Source organism: Harpia harpyja, chromosome 14 (genome assembly GCF_026419915.1).
Source record: "Harpia harpyja isolate bHarHar1 chromosome 14, bHarHar1 primary haplotype, whole genome shotgun sequence".
NCBI classification, from domain to species: domain Eukaryota; kingdom Metazoa; phylum Chordata; class Aves; order Accipitriformes; family Accipitridae; genus Harpia; species Harpia harpyja.
The window spans coordinates 23029169-23044793 of record NC_068953.1 but is presented as its reverse complement, the minus strand read 5'-3'; the positions used below and the strand labels follow the sequence as shown (position 1 = coordinate 23044793).

Here is a 15625-nt window from a genome sequence, read left to right as displayed (position 1 = left end):
TAGAGAACATCAGTGTTACTTTGCACAAAAATTCATGGAAGAGGACAAATGACTGTGCTTGATTTCTCTGGGTATGGTAACACCTGACAGGGAGGGAGGGAGGGAGGGAGGGAGGGAGGAAGGGAGGAAGGGAGGAAGGGAGGAAGGGAGGAAGGGAGGAAGGGAGGAAGGGAGGAAGGGAGGAAGGGAGGAAGGGAGGAAGGGAGGAAGGGAGGAAGGGAGGAAGGGAGGAAGGGAGGAAGGGAGAAAGAAAGAAAGGAAGGGAGAAAGAAAGAAAGAAAGAAAGAAAGAAAGAAAGAAAGAAAGAAAGAAAGAAAGAAAGAAAGAAAGAAAGAAAGAAAGAAAGAAAGAAAGAAAGAAAGAAAGAAAGAAAGAAAGAAAAAGGCATTTATTTGCTTTACTGTGGTTCCCAAAACCTCAGCCAGGATCAGGGCTCCATTGGTTACGTGCTGTAAAAATGTCAATGCAAACAGAGTTTCTGCCCTGAAGAGTTTACAAACAAGCACAGGCAGTGGGAAGGGATACAAACACCAAGTGCCTAAGCAATAAATCCTCTCCATCCACTACTCCCAGCTACCACTTAATTTAACCTTAATTAGTTGGCTTATTTCTTCTAGGCATCCCAGCCAAAGTATATCTCGAGGACAAATCTGAAAGCGAGGCCAATGGTCCTCCAGATCAACCCAGCCCGCGCACAAGCAGTAACGCTGGAGGTCTTTGAACACCACGTAGCTAGGAGCTGCCAAAATGGCTTTTCAATTTTCCCATCACGCGCCGTTCAGGCTTGCTCTTTTTGGCAGTAGGCTTACATCAAATGCCGGTTTCACCACCCAGCTTCTGCATGCTTCCCAGCATCCACTCCTGGCTGCTTGGCTCCATGAACCATACAAGGAGATTATATAAGAAAGAAAACATCATGCCACTCTTAAGACCTTAACCTCAGAGTAGTCTGTTTAGGGATTTTTTTATTTTTTTAATCAGAAGAGAGAGCTACATGATGGACAGAAACAAGAACAACCACTCTCACCTCCAAAGACCGACCAAAACTGCAACAAGCAAGAGGACGAGGGGCATTTAATCCATGTGGTATGTCTGGGAAAGCCTACCTACCCCTTTCCCTCATGCACTAAATATACTTCAGTTTTAAGTGTTTGAGTTTTTTCAAGCTTTTCAAGTTCAGTTTTAAGGGGTTTTTTTAGGTAAACTTCAGTTTTAGATATACTTTTTAGACATAAAGTTTAAGTGTTGCTGAACTTTACCTGAATCGCAGGACTTGACCTTTTTTTTTTTTTCATTTTAGCATTTGACTTTAGAAACAATGATCTGTACTTGCAAAGCTTTAACCGTGCACTCCCAGCTGTACAAAAAAAACCAATCTTAGCCATAAAGAGCTTGTGGTTGTAGGCAGGAAAGAACAGCCAAAAACCACACGAAGAATCTGATGAAGTTACAGATCTCATGGAAAGCAGTTGAATAGATAAGCAGAAATGCAGAGAAAGGAAGATAGCTTTCCAGCTGTAAGGGGGACTGCATCACAGCATCACCAAGCTAAAAGGCAAAGGAGGATTTTTTGATTATTTTTTAAAATGTAATAAAATTTACTTTGTACCAAAACAAAAAAAATAATCCTGTAACACTGGTTTGTAAGGACTTCAGTCCTTGAAATGACTAAACTTTGTGACTTCAATGCTCTGGACTAACACTTCACCAGGTAGTCCAAACTACATATATCCCATAGAAATTAGAGAAGCACTCTTTATGCTCGTTATCTGTAAGAGAGCAAGCCATAAACAGAATTTCTTTTGTACTGTAACATTGCCATCAATAAATATACCCATGGTGGGACAACCTGCCTTATAGCCAATCCTCAGATACTCACCCTTCAGAAAAACAACCCATAAGCTGTGAAAGAGTTTAAAGAAAGCCAGGGATCTCCCACAAGCACGCATTCACTCTCCTTGCTGGGCTGCATTGCTTCCTTCTATATGGCTGCACTACAAAAATAAAAACAAGCTTCCAAAACCACGTCACTTCTCATTCAACAAAGCAGTGTCCTCAAGGGCACTCCCCCACACCCTGGTTTTACAAAATGTTAATTTATGAAGTGCTTAGAAATATCAAGAGGATTGGGTTTCAGGCCCTACAGTGCTCCTGCTCTAAACTACATGAGATAAATAAAGATGCAGAAACAGCAAGTGGGGGGACCAGAAAGGAGACCAACTGGCCCTATACAGATGAATTCCTGCTGAAGCCACAAATTTCATGCAAAGAGAACTAAAATAGCAACGTCTCACAAGTTTGTTGTTCTCCCCTAGTGTCAAGGGAATTACTGAGCTGGAATATTCCCCTTTTCTTATGAGTGGTATATGACATTACTGCATTGCATCCTTACTTTTTTGTTATAACACAATTATTTGAAAAAATGCCCTTCTTGGTTTGGGGGTTTGATTTTTTTTTTTCCCTACCTGTAGCAAAAAGACTGAAAATGGAAAGAAACAATAAGTTAGGGTTTTTTTATTACTTATATTTTCTTGTTTGGTGTTTTTCCTGGGTATCCTCCTACAAAGTTTGGACCTGCAATAACTTATTCTCACCCTGTGGTGCTGGGTGAGACACAGGTTTGCTCACACACTTTGTCCCACAAGCTTCATTCATACTGAATGAATGCCAGAACTCACCATTCATAAAATGAATGATGACACCAAGCTGTGTGGTGCAGTCAACATGCTGGAGGGAAGGGATGCCATCCAGAGGGACCTTGACAGGCTTGAGAGGTGGGCCCGTGCAAACCTCATGAAGTTCAAGAAGGGCAAGTGCAAGGTCCTGCACATGGGTCAGGGCAATCCCAAGCACAAATACAGGCTGGGCAGAGAATGGATTGAGAGCAGTTCTGAGGAGAAGGACTTGGGGGTATTAGGGGATGAAAAACTAAATATGAGCCAGCAATGTGTGCTCCCAGCCCAGAAAGCCAGTCGCATTCTGGGCTGCATCAAAAGAAGTGTGGCTAGCAGGTCGAGGGAGGTGATTGTCCCCCTCTACTCTGCTCTTGTGGGACTCCACCTGGAGTACTGCGTTCAGCTCTGGGGGCCCCAAGACAAGAAAGACATGGAACTGCTTGAGAGGGTCCAGAGGAGGGTCATGAAGATGATCAGAGGGCTGGAGAACCTCTCCTATGAGGACAGGCTGAGAGAGTTGGGGTTGTTCAGCCTGGAGAAGAGAAGGCTCTGGGGACACCTTATAGCAGTCTTTCAGTACCTAAAGGGGGCCTGCAGGAAAGATGGGGAGAGACTCTTTATCAGGGAGTGTAGTGATAGGACAAGGGGTAATGGCTTTAAACTGAAAGAGGACAAATGTACATTAGATGTAAGGAAGAAATTCTTCACTATGAGGGTGGCGAGGCACTGGAACAGGTTGCCCAGAGAAGTTGTGGATGCCCCATCCCTGGAAGTATTCAAGGCCAGGCTGGATGGGGCTTTGAGCAACCCGGTCTAGTGTCCCTGCCCATGGCAGGGAGGTTGGAACTAGATGATCTTTAAGGTCCCTTCCAACCAGAACCATTTTATGATTCTATGATTCTAATCGGGATATTAATGCCCTCTCCTTAAAATCCCTGTGAAAGGAGACTAAAAAAATCCAGGACAAAACCTACAAACAGCTTTGGCAGGAGGAATACACCCATAACCCAGTTCTTCAACAACGTGCATAGAGAAATTTGTATAAATACAGTAGCTGCAATTGCAGTGACTAAAATAAACCTTAAGACAGAAAATGAACATATATCCTTTCAGGCATTGTACTACTAAATGGAGAACAACCTTCCCCATAGCTATACTAACATATGATTTTGTATATCTGGACAGAAATAGGAGGCTGAAGGAATTAGAAGTAACCCATCCCAAGCTTATTTTGCAGACACATAGGAAAGTAATACCACCAACAAAAGCTATTGATCGTGGAAAGGAGTGGTCGTGAGGAAACAAGAAACCACACTTCAAACATGTGGCAGCAAACAAGTTACCAGGATACTGCAGCGTTGTGTTGACTACCACAACCGAGTTCAGAACTAAAAGAACCCCAGATATTTGTGTACAATCATCTGAATTTATATAACTTGCTGAAGGTTATGTTTTGTCACTAAACTGATTGCTTAAAAAATATATATATGTCCCTCACACAGCACTTCCACAGGTGATTCTGCTTCCCAGCTGCGTCCTGTCTGCAAACAAACCATATGCTGCCATTCAATTACAAATACACAGGAGTTTCTTTTGGCTGTGAGGGACGGAAAGGAGGTTTAATGGTGTTTTGTGTTGGCTTGGTTCTACCGTCGCTCTCCTCCAAAGGCATGGAGGTAACCCAGCAAGCCACCCTCGGGAAAACCAGACGCACACAGATTGCTTTCACAGCAAGAAAAGGAAAAGAAACTTTGTGACAGCCTTCTCCCCCTAGAAGAAATTGAAAAAGAACATATTTAATTGCAAAATCAGCCTAAAATCCCTTCTTTTTTTCTTTTAACGGTGTTTGAAACCTCAGTAGCGCAGCCTTCACGTACAACAGCCCACCAAACAGAAGTCAGTGAGTTGCTACAGCTGAACAACTTGCAGGTTATGCTGCAGCAGAGGGGCCAGGAGCCTAGCTGCAACACAAGCTAACAGAGCATCACTGATTTAATTGACTGATGATTTAATAAAATGTTCTGGATATAGATTAACTCACTTTGCTTAATGTAGCTCAGCTTCCTGGCAGCAGGAACTGGCCCAGCGCTGTTCCTGGCCTGGGAGCTGGAATGCCCAGGAGCTGCATTCACTGCTGCTCTGGGGTCACCCATGCTCCAGTCAAGCCCCCAGCCACGCCACTTCCCTTCCCCAAATTTATCCTATTATCCTTCCCAAAATAATGAAGCTTAACACAAAGCTAAGGTACAGGCAAGCATATACACACATGCATAAAAAAATAAGCTTAAGCTTTTTCTGTACTATAGTAAGTTCCTTACCCAGCTCTGCCAGCCCTGTCTTACTCCAGAGATGAATACCTAGCCAAATACCCTTAGTCTCAGGACTAAGTTTCTTCTTTTGCACCATTTCAACCTCATAATTGTCAAAAAATCATTTAATGGATTACTTAATTCCTACCCAAAGCCTGGAAAGAGATGAAGCAGTGTAGGGTTAATAAAAGCAGCACCATTCCCCATGCCTAGCAGAGGAAGGCAGCAATCTCTCTCAAATGTGCACACCTGGTTTCCCTGCTCCCATCTCTTCACCCATTAGTAAATATAAAAAACCAACTCACAAAACTCAAATAACAGCAGCTATCCCTCTACAGTCCATATGCCTAATTTCAAAGAAAGAAAGATACTGTAGAAGTTGGAAAAACAGAGAGTAAAAGGATTATTAGCTAGCTCTAATTATACAAACCGATCTCATCCTCTTGTCATAAGCCTCTTTCCTGTGTCCGGAATCTATTTGTGCAACATAAAGACCAGCCTTTTGTAAATGTCCAAGGGTCATCTACACAGGGTGATTAATTTCCCATTTTACAATACGCACATACTGTCAACAAATTCACTTGTAATAAGATATAACCCTGCCCTCACTTGTCAATTTTTTCCTTTAAAATATTACAAATGTCAAACAATATTTAAGATACCAATTTGTAAAATCCAAACAACATTTCAAAAGGAGCTATCATGCTGCTATACTAATAAATAAAAATCACAGACCACATCTTCAGTTCAAGTAGCTACATCCTAATAAAGTTAAGAACTAACAGCCAACTTCAATTAAACTGCAGCATGTACACAAAAGCACACATATGTTTACACTCAAATTAAGTCCTCCAACAGGTTCTGGGGCAGCTGTTTCATGTATGCACAAGACTTTCATCTCAGGCTCAAACACTGACTTCCAGAAATCCTTAGCAGACATTCTAGATGCCACTTCAAATGAGTAAAATCCAGTTTATACCTTCCAATATACTTTTGTCATTTGAATACACATTATAGCAGTAAATTGTGGGGAAGCTCTCAATGATAACCAGCTTACTTTTCTAAGAGTGATTATTGACTTTGGGTGTTTAACTAGGAAATTCTTGAAAAGCCCCTATTTTCAAAGGACAAGTGAAACCAGAATTTTCTGCAGAAATGGGGTCCATCCCAAAGGGTATCAAGCTGGGCAGCCAAAGCATCACAAAATTTGCTAGTTACCTTTGAAAACAGAGACGCATTACATGGGACTAACAGTGCCTCCAGATGCACAGCACCACGGGAAGAACGGTGGGAAGAACAGGATTTGGGGAGTATTCCGCCCTAGTGTATAAAAGGATAAACATGATGGATAGTTATTAGCACCGAAATGCCTGCAGCCTTACATAGGCAGTGGGAGAAAGCAAAGCTTCTAACTATTGATTCAAACAACTCTTGACTATACCATGTGTCCTAAAAACAGCCTTCTCCACCTTACTATTCTCCTCACTTTCAGGGCTGTGTTGTTTTAGGAACTACGTTGAGCAATGATGGTTTCGGCAAAAGAACCAATAACAACCTGAAGCCCTAGAGCTGAGTGATAAGGCCCTGATTCTCTCTGTGCCCCCCAAGCCACAGCACTTGCACTGCATTCCCAAAAACGCAGGCTTGGAGTAGAAAACAATTCATGAGGCCCAAAGGAACATGCACGTTTTTTATGCTGACAAATATTATTAAATACTTCCTAGCATTTGTGAGCCAGGTAGTTATCCAACATGTATTTTCATAAGTGCATGCACCAGGCTTAACTGCTAAAGCCACAGGCAGAGTTGGAAAAACTGGCATCAAGACCAAGATCCAAGGGACACCTCCACTCTCATTTTAGTCAGAGCAGCTTCGGTGCCTAATGTTTTAATGTGCTTTTCCTCTCTGAAGAATACATCAGACTCACTTTTCCCTTTAGGCTCCCTTCTGCAAATGCTCCTGCTCTGCAGCTCTAGGCATCGCAGACTTACTCAGGGAAAGCCTGGTTGGCACTTTTTTCCAGAAGAGGAAAGCTTCATCAGAAACTTCAGGTTTCCTACTGGAGAACCTGTACTAACTCCACTCCCTGTGGCACAGCACAACCACATCTGCCACTGCAAAACTTTCTTAAGTGCTCCTTTTCTTTCAACTCACAAAACTATGGGAAAACGTTCTCCCCTAACAAATATTTTAGTAGTCACAGAACATGCTCATTTTACTGGAGCACCCCTTCTGAGGCACGACAGTCTCAAAAAATGCACATCATTCACCTAGCAAGTGCAATGATGGAGTCACTTGGTACTGCATCCCCAGAGAGGAAAAATTAGAGCTGCAGCTCTGTTCCCAGGACAGTGTATTACCCTACACATCCAGGGAATGTCCCACAGAAAGTAAACCCCTAAGCAACAGAAAGTAATATACCTCTAAATCTGACAAGAGAGAACACTCATTCAAATCTGATTTTTAAATTAATTAAAGCATCAATAATAAAAATCCAGATAGGCACAGTTTCTTCCCAATTCCACTACCCCACCTTCTGGGTTCGAGCCTTTCTGCAGCTAGCTCATACTCAAAAAAGCAAACTTTGCAGAGAGACACCCCACTTCGCACCTGAAATCATTTCTTTCTTTCAACTGCCTTTACAAAGCAGCCTTTCAGACTGATCCCTCAGGAATCGAACAGGTTAAGTGCCCACAGGTCCCAGCCTCCCCAGTAAATCATTTATTACCCCAGCTCAGGGACAAGCAGCTATGCAGAACCGAGAGCCCACGCTGTGCAGCTGTTTGCCAGCCAGGCAACTCTCTGCAATTATGTTATAACACAGGATTAAGCTTGGGGAGTTGGAATACGTCCCTTTATTACTGGGGTTTGTGGCTTTTTTGGTTTTTTGTTGGGTTTGGTTTTTTTTTTTTCAAGTTATGCAGCTATTTTAAATGTTACAGAGCTCATTAACACGAAGTTCATTAAGCAGTAACTACTGTATGAATGAAATGAAAAGATTATCATTATAAGCACAATTATGGAAATACTAGACCAGCAGGCAGAAAAAGGAAAGGGTATGAGAATGCTGCTCCTAAACTCCTGTTTAGCCTTTTCTTTCCAGATCCTCCAGAGCAGGCACACCCAGAAATCAGCCATGATGCAGAGGCTAGTTCCCAGGCAGGAGGTTAGGTAAGAAGCTTTCACTGCCTATGCTGAGCCTCCCCAGAGATTTCGCTGCTGCTGCTGTGCAAGAAGTCTTCCCCTTGGTTACCCCCAGGAAGGGTCTGGCACTTTCCTCAGCAGCAAGCACTGCTTGCTGCAAGCTCACCACACTCCAGAAATTAGCAGCAAGAAACTATGTGACAAATCAAGCTACAAATTGCTTCTCTTACATGGCAAATGGTGTCGTGCATTCCTTCTTCAAACATACGTTTGGCTAACAAGCATCAACATTCATGATGAACTTGGAGACCAGCTCTCCGCCAGCCACTTACTCATTCCCGATTAAGCAGGTTTCATTCATAATTTTGCCAAAGACTTCATTTCTTTGTCAAGCTCTGAAAATAGGTATAATTCCCCTGCCCAACTCCACTGAAAAAAGGAAATCCAAATAATTACAATAAATACTTGTCTCTCTACAGTGACAGCAGTTTATGATTAATCCACCCAGCTGTTGCTACAGCTCAGTAACGCCAAATGATTTGGACCCAGTATCATTAAGGCACTAGTCTTCTCAGGCAAGACCATGGAAAATGTGAGACACTGCAGAAGGTAAACAGGTTAAAGACAGTGGGAGGAGAAAAGAGGCAGCTTGCGGTGGTTTTCCTCCCTCCCTCGACAGAGCTCAAACATGGCAAGTGCCCATTTGCAAGCAAGACTCTCACAGTTTCTTTGCTTCAGGCTAACAGTTTTTGCAAATTCAAGTCTTTTTGGAGAGAATGGGTGTAACACCATGAGTCAGAACAGCTACCGTCAGTATTGCAATAACCATATATTCGCTTTTAGGTCAGGTCCATCCCCTGATCTGGTTCACCACACCAAGAAGCTGGTGTTAACAGAAAAACAAACCCAGAAGCCTCAACACCACAACCACTCCAGGACAGACAGATGGCTGTTGTGCCGACCGGGAGGCACGTCTGACCAGCAGCCGGCAGGACCTGAGCTCTGATCCTGAGTGGCTCCCATGGAAATCCTCAGGCTGTAACCATGTGCCTGCCCCAGGGACACGAAAGTCGTATCTTGAAATAATAGCGGAAAAACAGCTGATGCTCTAAGTGCTATTTTACACCATGGCATATGGTTGATGCAAGGGGCGAGACCACACACCCCTTTCCTTTTCTTTTTTGCTTCCACCATAAAGAAATTGTATTTTATGGCAAAATAACTTGTCAAATTTGCTTATAATGTGCTTTGATATCAACATCCCCTTCTGCTGTCAAGCAGGTAAGCTGGGCAAACCCATTCCCCCAAACCCCTTGCCTCAACCTTTGCTTGTACCTGAAAGAGCTGCCAAAACATTTAACCTTACTTTAACTGCATGAAGCAGTACAGGTGGCTCCAAGATGTCCTTCAGGTCGTTCCCACACTAAGCAAGGAGGAGGATGAGGGCAGGTCACGACGCTCAGCTCCTAGAAGAGAGGGAAGAAGACAGAGTCACCAGGTGAGAGGGACAGCATGGCACCCAAACCAGCATTGCAACACCTTCACCGAGGGGATGGAAACCATCCTCTACCTTGCTAGCCATATGGGAGGCATGCATTGCCTCCCGCAGTAGTCCCATGTGGTGACCCACCACAGGCTTCCAAGGGGCAAACATGGGGCAATGACCACATAAAGTATAGGGCTATATATAGACCCACATGGGCATCTGGCACCATCTAAGAATAACTGTGCTGCTGAGTGGTATTTACTACTGTCCTCCTGTTTGGTTTATCACCAAAGCTGTTGATCTGCTGTCCATCACCATATCCCAAACCTCTAAGGTGGCCTTAAGTCCTTTACAACCATCTTAAACATAACCCCTCCAGGACAGACTTCATCAAACTATTTGTGAACTCCCTTATGGCAAGGTATTTTAAAAGGAACAAAAGCGCAAAAAGTAGACAATGGCAGTTGATGGCCAGCGGATGAAGCCCAAATCTACCAGCAAGTCTCTGCCAAACCCTTCTAGGTTGCGTGCACTTTTCCACAGGCTGATTTCCTGTTCTGGGCCAAAATCTACTCAATAGATTCATACATAGGGATGAATCTGGTCTACTGAGCACAGCTGGAAAGAGCAGTTAAAGTGAATTAAATGTCAAGAGGAAAAAAAGCCCAGGTTGGACTTTAGATTATTAAATGCTGTGTGGGATATTTTATTAGCCAAATCAAAGTCATCAGGGCACCTTAGGCCATCATTTGGTTACCACACCAGGAAAGGTTGTGGCTGCGCACACATCACCAAATGCAAGCGCAACACACTGACTGCCTCCTCCTGTTTTACCAGATAGAGGAGACTCTGCCCCTGTGCTCTCCCCGCTGGGAAAGCATCCGTAATCAGGGAATCTCACAGCCTGAGCCAACCTGCTGAGTTCAAAGTGCAATTACAAGCACAGAAGTAACAATGGCAAAACTAGTTACCGGCCAGGAAATCAATTGTATTGTGCAAATTAGCTGGGGAACATACAACACTGGAAGATGATGCGTTGCACAACAGATGTTGCTCATTCATCTACACAAGAACAGCATCACCTGAACACCTCAATGTCAGTTTTACACAATGTTTTCTTAAGATTTATTGCTAAAAGTCTCTTTTATCCATTCTGCTGGTGGGTTCCTGCTGAGAAATGGGGAGATTATTTTGCAAGGCACTACAGGGTACTGCATGATAAAAGGCATTTTGCTACATATATATATATTTAAACATAGACCAAACTGGAAAAAAGAAAAAAGTTCACTCTCTTGCTCCTCTTAAAATATTAGGATTGTGCATTAACTTCTTCACTGCGGTGTCATACTTTCTGAGTTACATTCTTATGGTAAACTACTGGAGCTGAAAGAGGAATTACCTGAACTCTTAAATCCCAGTCAAGAGCGCAAAAACCCTCTTTGGATTCATTAACCAGTAAAAACCATCCTCGCAGTCACAAACAAACAGACTGGAACTTCCCTCTGGCATTCCTTTAGTATTACTTTCAGGACCACATTTTAAAAGACAGTTACTGTTTGATAAAGCAATCATTACGTTAAGCAAGCAACATTAACCCAAGGCTCCTACTAGCCATCCCATATTTATCTCCCAAGTAACTGCTCTCTCCAGGGCATATACTACAATACAGTGGTTTCATCCATTTGTGAGACACTGATAACTTGGCTTTTAATACCATACTTCTAATATTTTGGCAGCGAAAGCAGGGTTTACTGCTATTCCTTTGAACCGACAAGCAATATGGGTATGGCCAACACTGCTAAAATAGATAGTGAGTATGCTGTGAATCACTGCAGGTTTTTCATCATATCTGCTAAGGAATGAGGGTGTGTGTATGGAGACACACATGCAAAGCTCACTTGGATGCTCATGACTTGGAAAGTATTAGCAAGTGGAGAAAATCAACTGGCCTAGCAATAAAAAGCAGTAATACAGATCATAAAATTCTTCCTCCGGGCTTTTTGTTTGTTTGCTTTTATTCTGTAGGAATTTTTAGATTGCTACAGGAAGAAGCAAAGAATATTAAAAAGTCTTAGATATATTTTTTAGTTCCGTATGTAAAGAGCCTGCACAATCAGTAAGGCTGACCACATTAAAAAAAAAAAAAAAATCAATTCCCCAAAGAACTGATTTCTGCTTCCTGTGAAACTGCTATGGGGTAACTCCCACATGCCTAACCACATCCATTTCAGAAGAAGAATTTCCCCATGTGGATTTCTTCTGCTCCTCTTCCTCTACTTGGAAATCATTACCAAGTGTAGATGAACACAGATGTAGCTCCTCTTTTCTGAATCTTAAAAGGATGGGTTTAAAAATTTTGTTTCGCAGGTGAGCTCATACTGTTTTACAAATAAAAAACTTTTCTGTATCATCACATGAAGATGATGACATACAGTATCTTTATAATGAAAGCCGTAAAAAGCAACCAGGTTCCTACACCGCTCTGCCAACTTTCCCATATTCTGACCTGTAACTCTGGATAATTTCTGCCCAAAAGGGCCTATAGTCATGATATCACAGTGCTCACTAAAGTAAATGAGAATGTAAAAGACAGTCCTTTTGATACTTGTCTCTACACAACCTATTCTGCTTGGATTTAATGAAAATAGGGGAAAAAAATCCATCTTGTTTGCTAGGAGAGGATTATTTGATGGCAGATTGCTCATGGTCTCACTCCCTACGTACTGAGACAGCTAAAGCGGAAATTACCCATGCCACTGACGAATTACTGAAACATGTTTAGGGAAAAGAGAGGGAAAGAAAGTTTAAGGACAGCATTACAGCTATTTACACTTTTAAAAAGACAAGTTAACTGGCCCTGTGGATTACATATGCAATTCCTGTAATAGGTAAATTCTTGTCCCAAAAAGGAGCCCAACAACCTAGAGGTCATCCACATCTGATGTCTCCTTTACAGGCAGAGAAGCCAAAAATCAAAAGGTACTCTCTCTACACTTCTAAATAAAATGAATGGCAGTGACTAACACAACAACAACAAAAAAAAAAAAAAAAAAAAGGAGTTTCCTGTGTTGAAAATCTATTTAGGAGCAAGCAGTTGGGGCTCTTAAACACACATGTTTGGTAGAGCCCCAACACTTGGACCTCAGGGTTTCCAGTTGCTCTGCTGGTTCCTCCCCAGCGAACGCCCACCTTTCCCAAACAGCACCCGGCACAGAGGAAACCACTCCTCCAACTTGCTCTTTTTTCCCCCCTGAACACAAACCCATTTTATTTTTCTGAGAAGTGTTGCATATTTTGTTGCTCTGCCAGCTGATTGCTTTGACACGTCGAACAAGTTATCTCACCATCTGGTTGTAATTGTCATCATGAAGCTTTCAACAAATTCAAAAAACAGCACCAAGATCAGGGCACTAGTGGTCTAGGAGATGAACGGCTGATTTTTTGGGATTATTAGATACAGCTGGAACCTTTTGATAGCCAAGACACCCAAACACAGCCAATCCCACAGCTACAACACCCAAACAAACCTCCGGAGTATTTCCGAGTTCTGGTTGTTGCCTGCTATAAAACCTCCTCACAATTTCACACCAAACAATGTCAAGGAAAACACTGCTTCTCCTCCTCATCTCCCAAATTGCTGGGTGTACAACTGCATGATGCTGTTATCTTTTGCTTTTAATACACAGCCTATACTTATATACCATGATATTTTCATTACAGGACATCCTTTTCCTGCTTCTATTGCATCTCCCAAGAGAAACTGGCTCACAAGACCTTTTCGGACATTTGTCCCGTGGTCTGAACCGTTTTTCCTAATTCCTTAGGGAAGGGAGCCTGGACACACTCCACTCAGACAAGGCATTTCCCACAGTCACATGCTACAAAGCCACATTCAGAGCAGGAACTTCTTCCCTTGGTTGACCTCAAGGGAAAGTCAAGCAGGTCCACACCAAAGCTAGAGAAGAGCAGCAGCATCCAAGCTGCTACAGCGCTCAGTGAGACAAATCAATGGACACACATTGGCAATATAAACAGAAGAATTAAGAATTATTTGCCTAAAATCTGCTTTGCTTCGGACAAGTGTAAATGCAACATGGATCCACTAACCGCTGCATCACACTACATTTTTACCAGCAAAGCAGCGGGCAGGTTGCAGCTCATCACGTTTTACGACACACACACAAGGTTCCTCTAAAAGTAAATGATGGGTTTTGTTTAGAGGACAGCGTCTGACTTGGCACACTGGATGAAGAAAAGGCAAGAATTTTAAAACAATGAAAGTAAAACATATCCATATTTCACACGATTGTACACACTGCAGAGCAAGCAACAACATCAAGAAGTTAACTGCAGTCCCATTATTCCTGATATCAAAAGATGAGAGAGAGAAATTCTTTCATATACACTAAGTTAACTTTTGAAACTTAAGTTCTTTTGACAGCGTCGCCCTGAACTTGTAGACAGAAATCTTGCCATATCGGTGGAAAAGGGAAGCAAGGAAGCACCCAACCAAGAGCGCTTCTCTGCTCACTCCAGACACAAATTTTCTCTCTACAACTTGGAGATCTGCACAGAACTGAAAGAAGTTTGGGGTTTGCTTTCTACTTCCACCAGCAATTGCAAAGCAGTGAAACAAAGAGACCGGGGATGCTTTATGCCTCTCTGTCTTGCCTCTTGACAGCAACCTGAGCTCCATAAACTTCTCTTGTGCAATAAACCCCAGGAACCTGTTTCCCCAGGAGAAGACAAGGTACCATGGGGACTCTTCAAGCAGTGAAACCCCCCTGACCTCTGAGAGGACAGTCCTGCACAAGTCCTCTTGAAAGGCATACGACTGACATTTTGAAGGCTGAAACCAGCAAGAAAAAAAAAAAAACAACCTGGAAAGAATAACAACATTTTTGTGACCCATTACAGTTTTTACTAATAATAAAAGCAGGACTTGGTCCAGAAATTTGATCATCTTTAAACTGAAGCATGTCACAACATTCATCCTAAATAGCAACTGCTTCTTTCCAGACAGTCTTGTAAAACCACATCAGGATCAAGATAAGGACTTCAAACTGTTTCCACAAGACCATCATGGCTGGCTGACTGTGGGATATATTAAAACTTAACTCTTGGAGAGTTTCAAATCTGTGCAACACATTAACACTTCATTGAACCACCATTGCAAGACCACCATCCCCCTTGTTACTGGGGAAGAATATCAGAGTGATTAGCTAAAAAAATAAAGCAAATAGCAGCAAGCTGCAATAACATCTCAAGCCCATGGCCACTCCTAAAACACAAATTCTTTTAATTCTGCAACAGATTCTTCTCCTTCCCCTCTCCTTTTCTTTTCTTTTTTGTTTGCTTGCGCTTACCATCCAGGGAGCAAAGCCACAAGAAGCATCTCTCCTCTAGCATGACATTCAGGTTACAATCTGAACAAGTTGTGCCTTCTTGCTAACATGGGCCAAAGCCCAAAATAAATCACCTTCAGAAGACCAGGAAACAGAGGAAGCACAAACAGTGAAGCCAAGGACTACTTCAGCACAGTCACCATCAAGAGCTACAAACACAATGCCTCAACGCAAAGGAAAATGCTGCTTAACCACAGTCCCCCACTTAACAGAATGGGCCTATTTTCTTTGAAATATTGGGTGCAGCTCCTGAGCAGGACAGGCTAAACATTTCCTGGGAAGGCGACATGTCACCCCTAGAACCGGATACGACCCTGAGAAAAGGCAAAGTGGTTGGAAACAAGAATCATGTGAAAATTTTGGTTGGAAGAGCCCTTTGGAGGTCATCTGGTCCATCACCCTGCTCAAAGCAAGGCCATGACATCAAGGTTATGACATTATCCCCATGCTTTCATTGTTCAAAATTGTCCCAGTCAACTGTGGCCTCTGTCTCAATTCCCACGTGTAAAATTGAGCTGAATAGGCTCATCGAGCTCCACCGCCACAGGAATGAAGTCAAAATCATCATCAGTTGCAAGGCACTCCAACTCCAGCTATGTAGCCAGC

The 15625-nt window shown here is 42.7% G+C and overlaps 1 protein-coding gene across 8 annotated transcripts in view; it reads right to left on the bottom strand.

Moving 5' to 3' along the window:
- Positions 1–15625, bottom strand: part of AKAP13 (A-kinase anchoring protein 13) — a 229029-nt gene that overhangs the window by 167527 nt on the left and 45877 nt on the right. For all 8 annotated transcript variants that reach the window (XM_052807307.1, XM_052807309.1, XM_052807310.1 and 5 more), the window contains one exon: positions 9495–9594. The gene's annotated coding sequence lies outside the window, so the exon portion shown is untranslated. The remainder of the gene's footprint in view (positions 1–9494; positions 9595–15625) is intronic.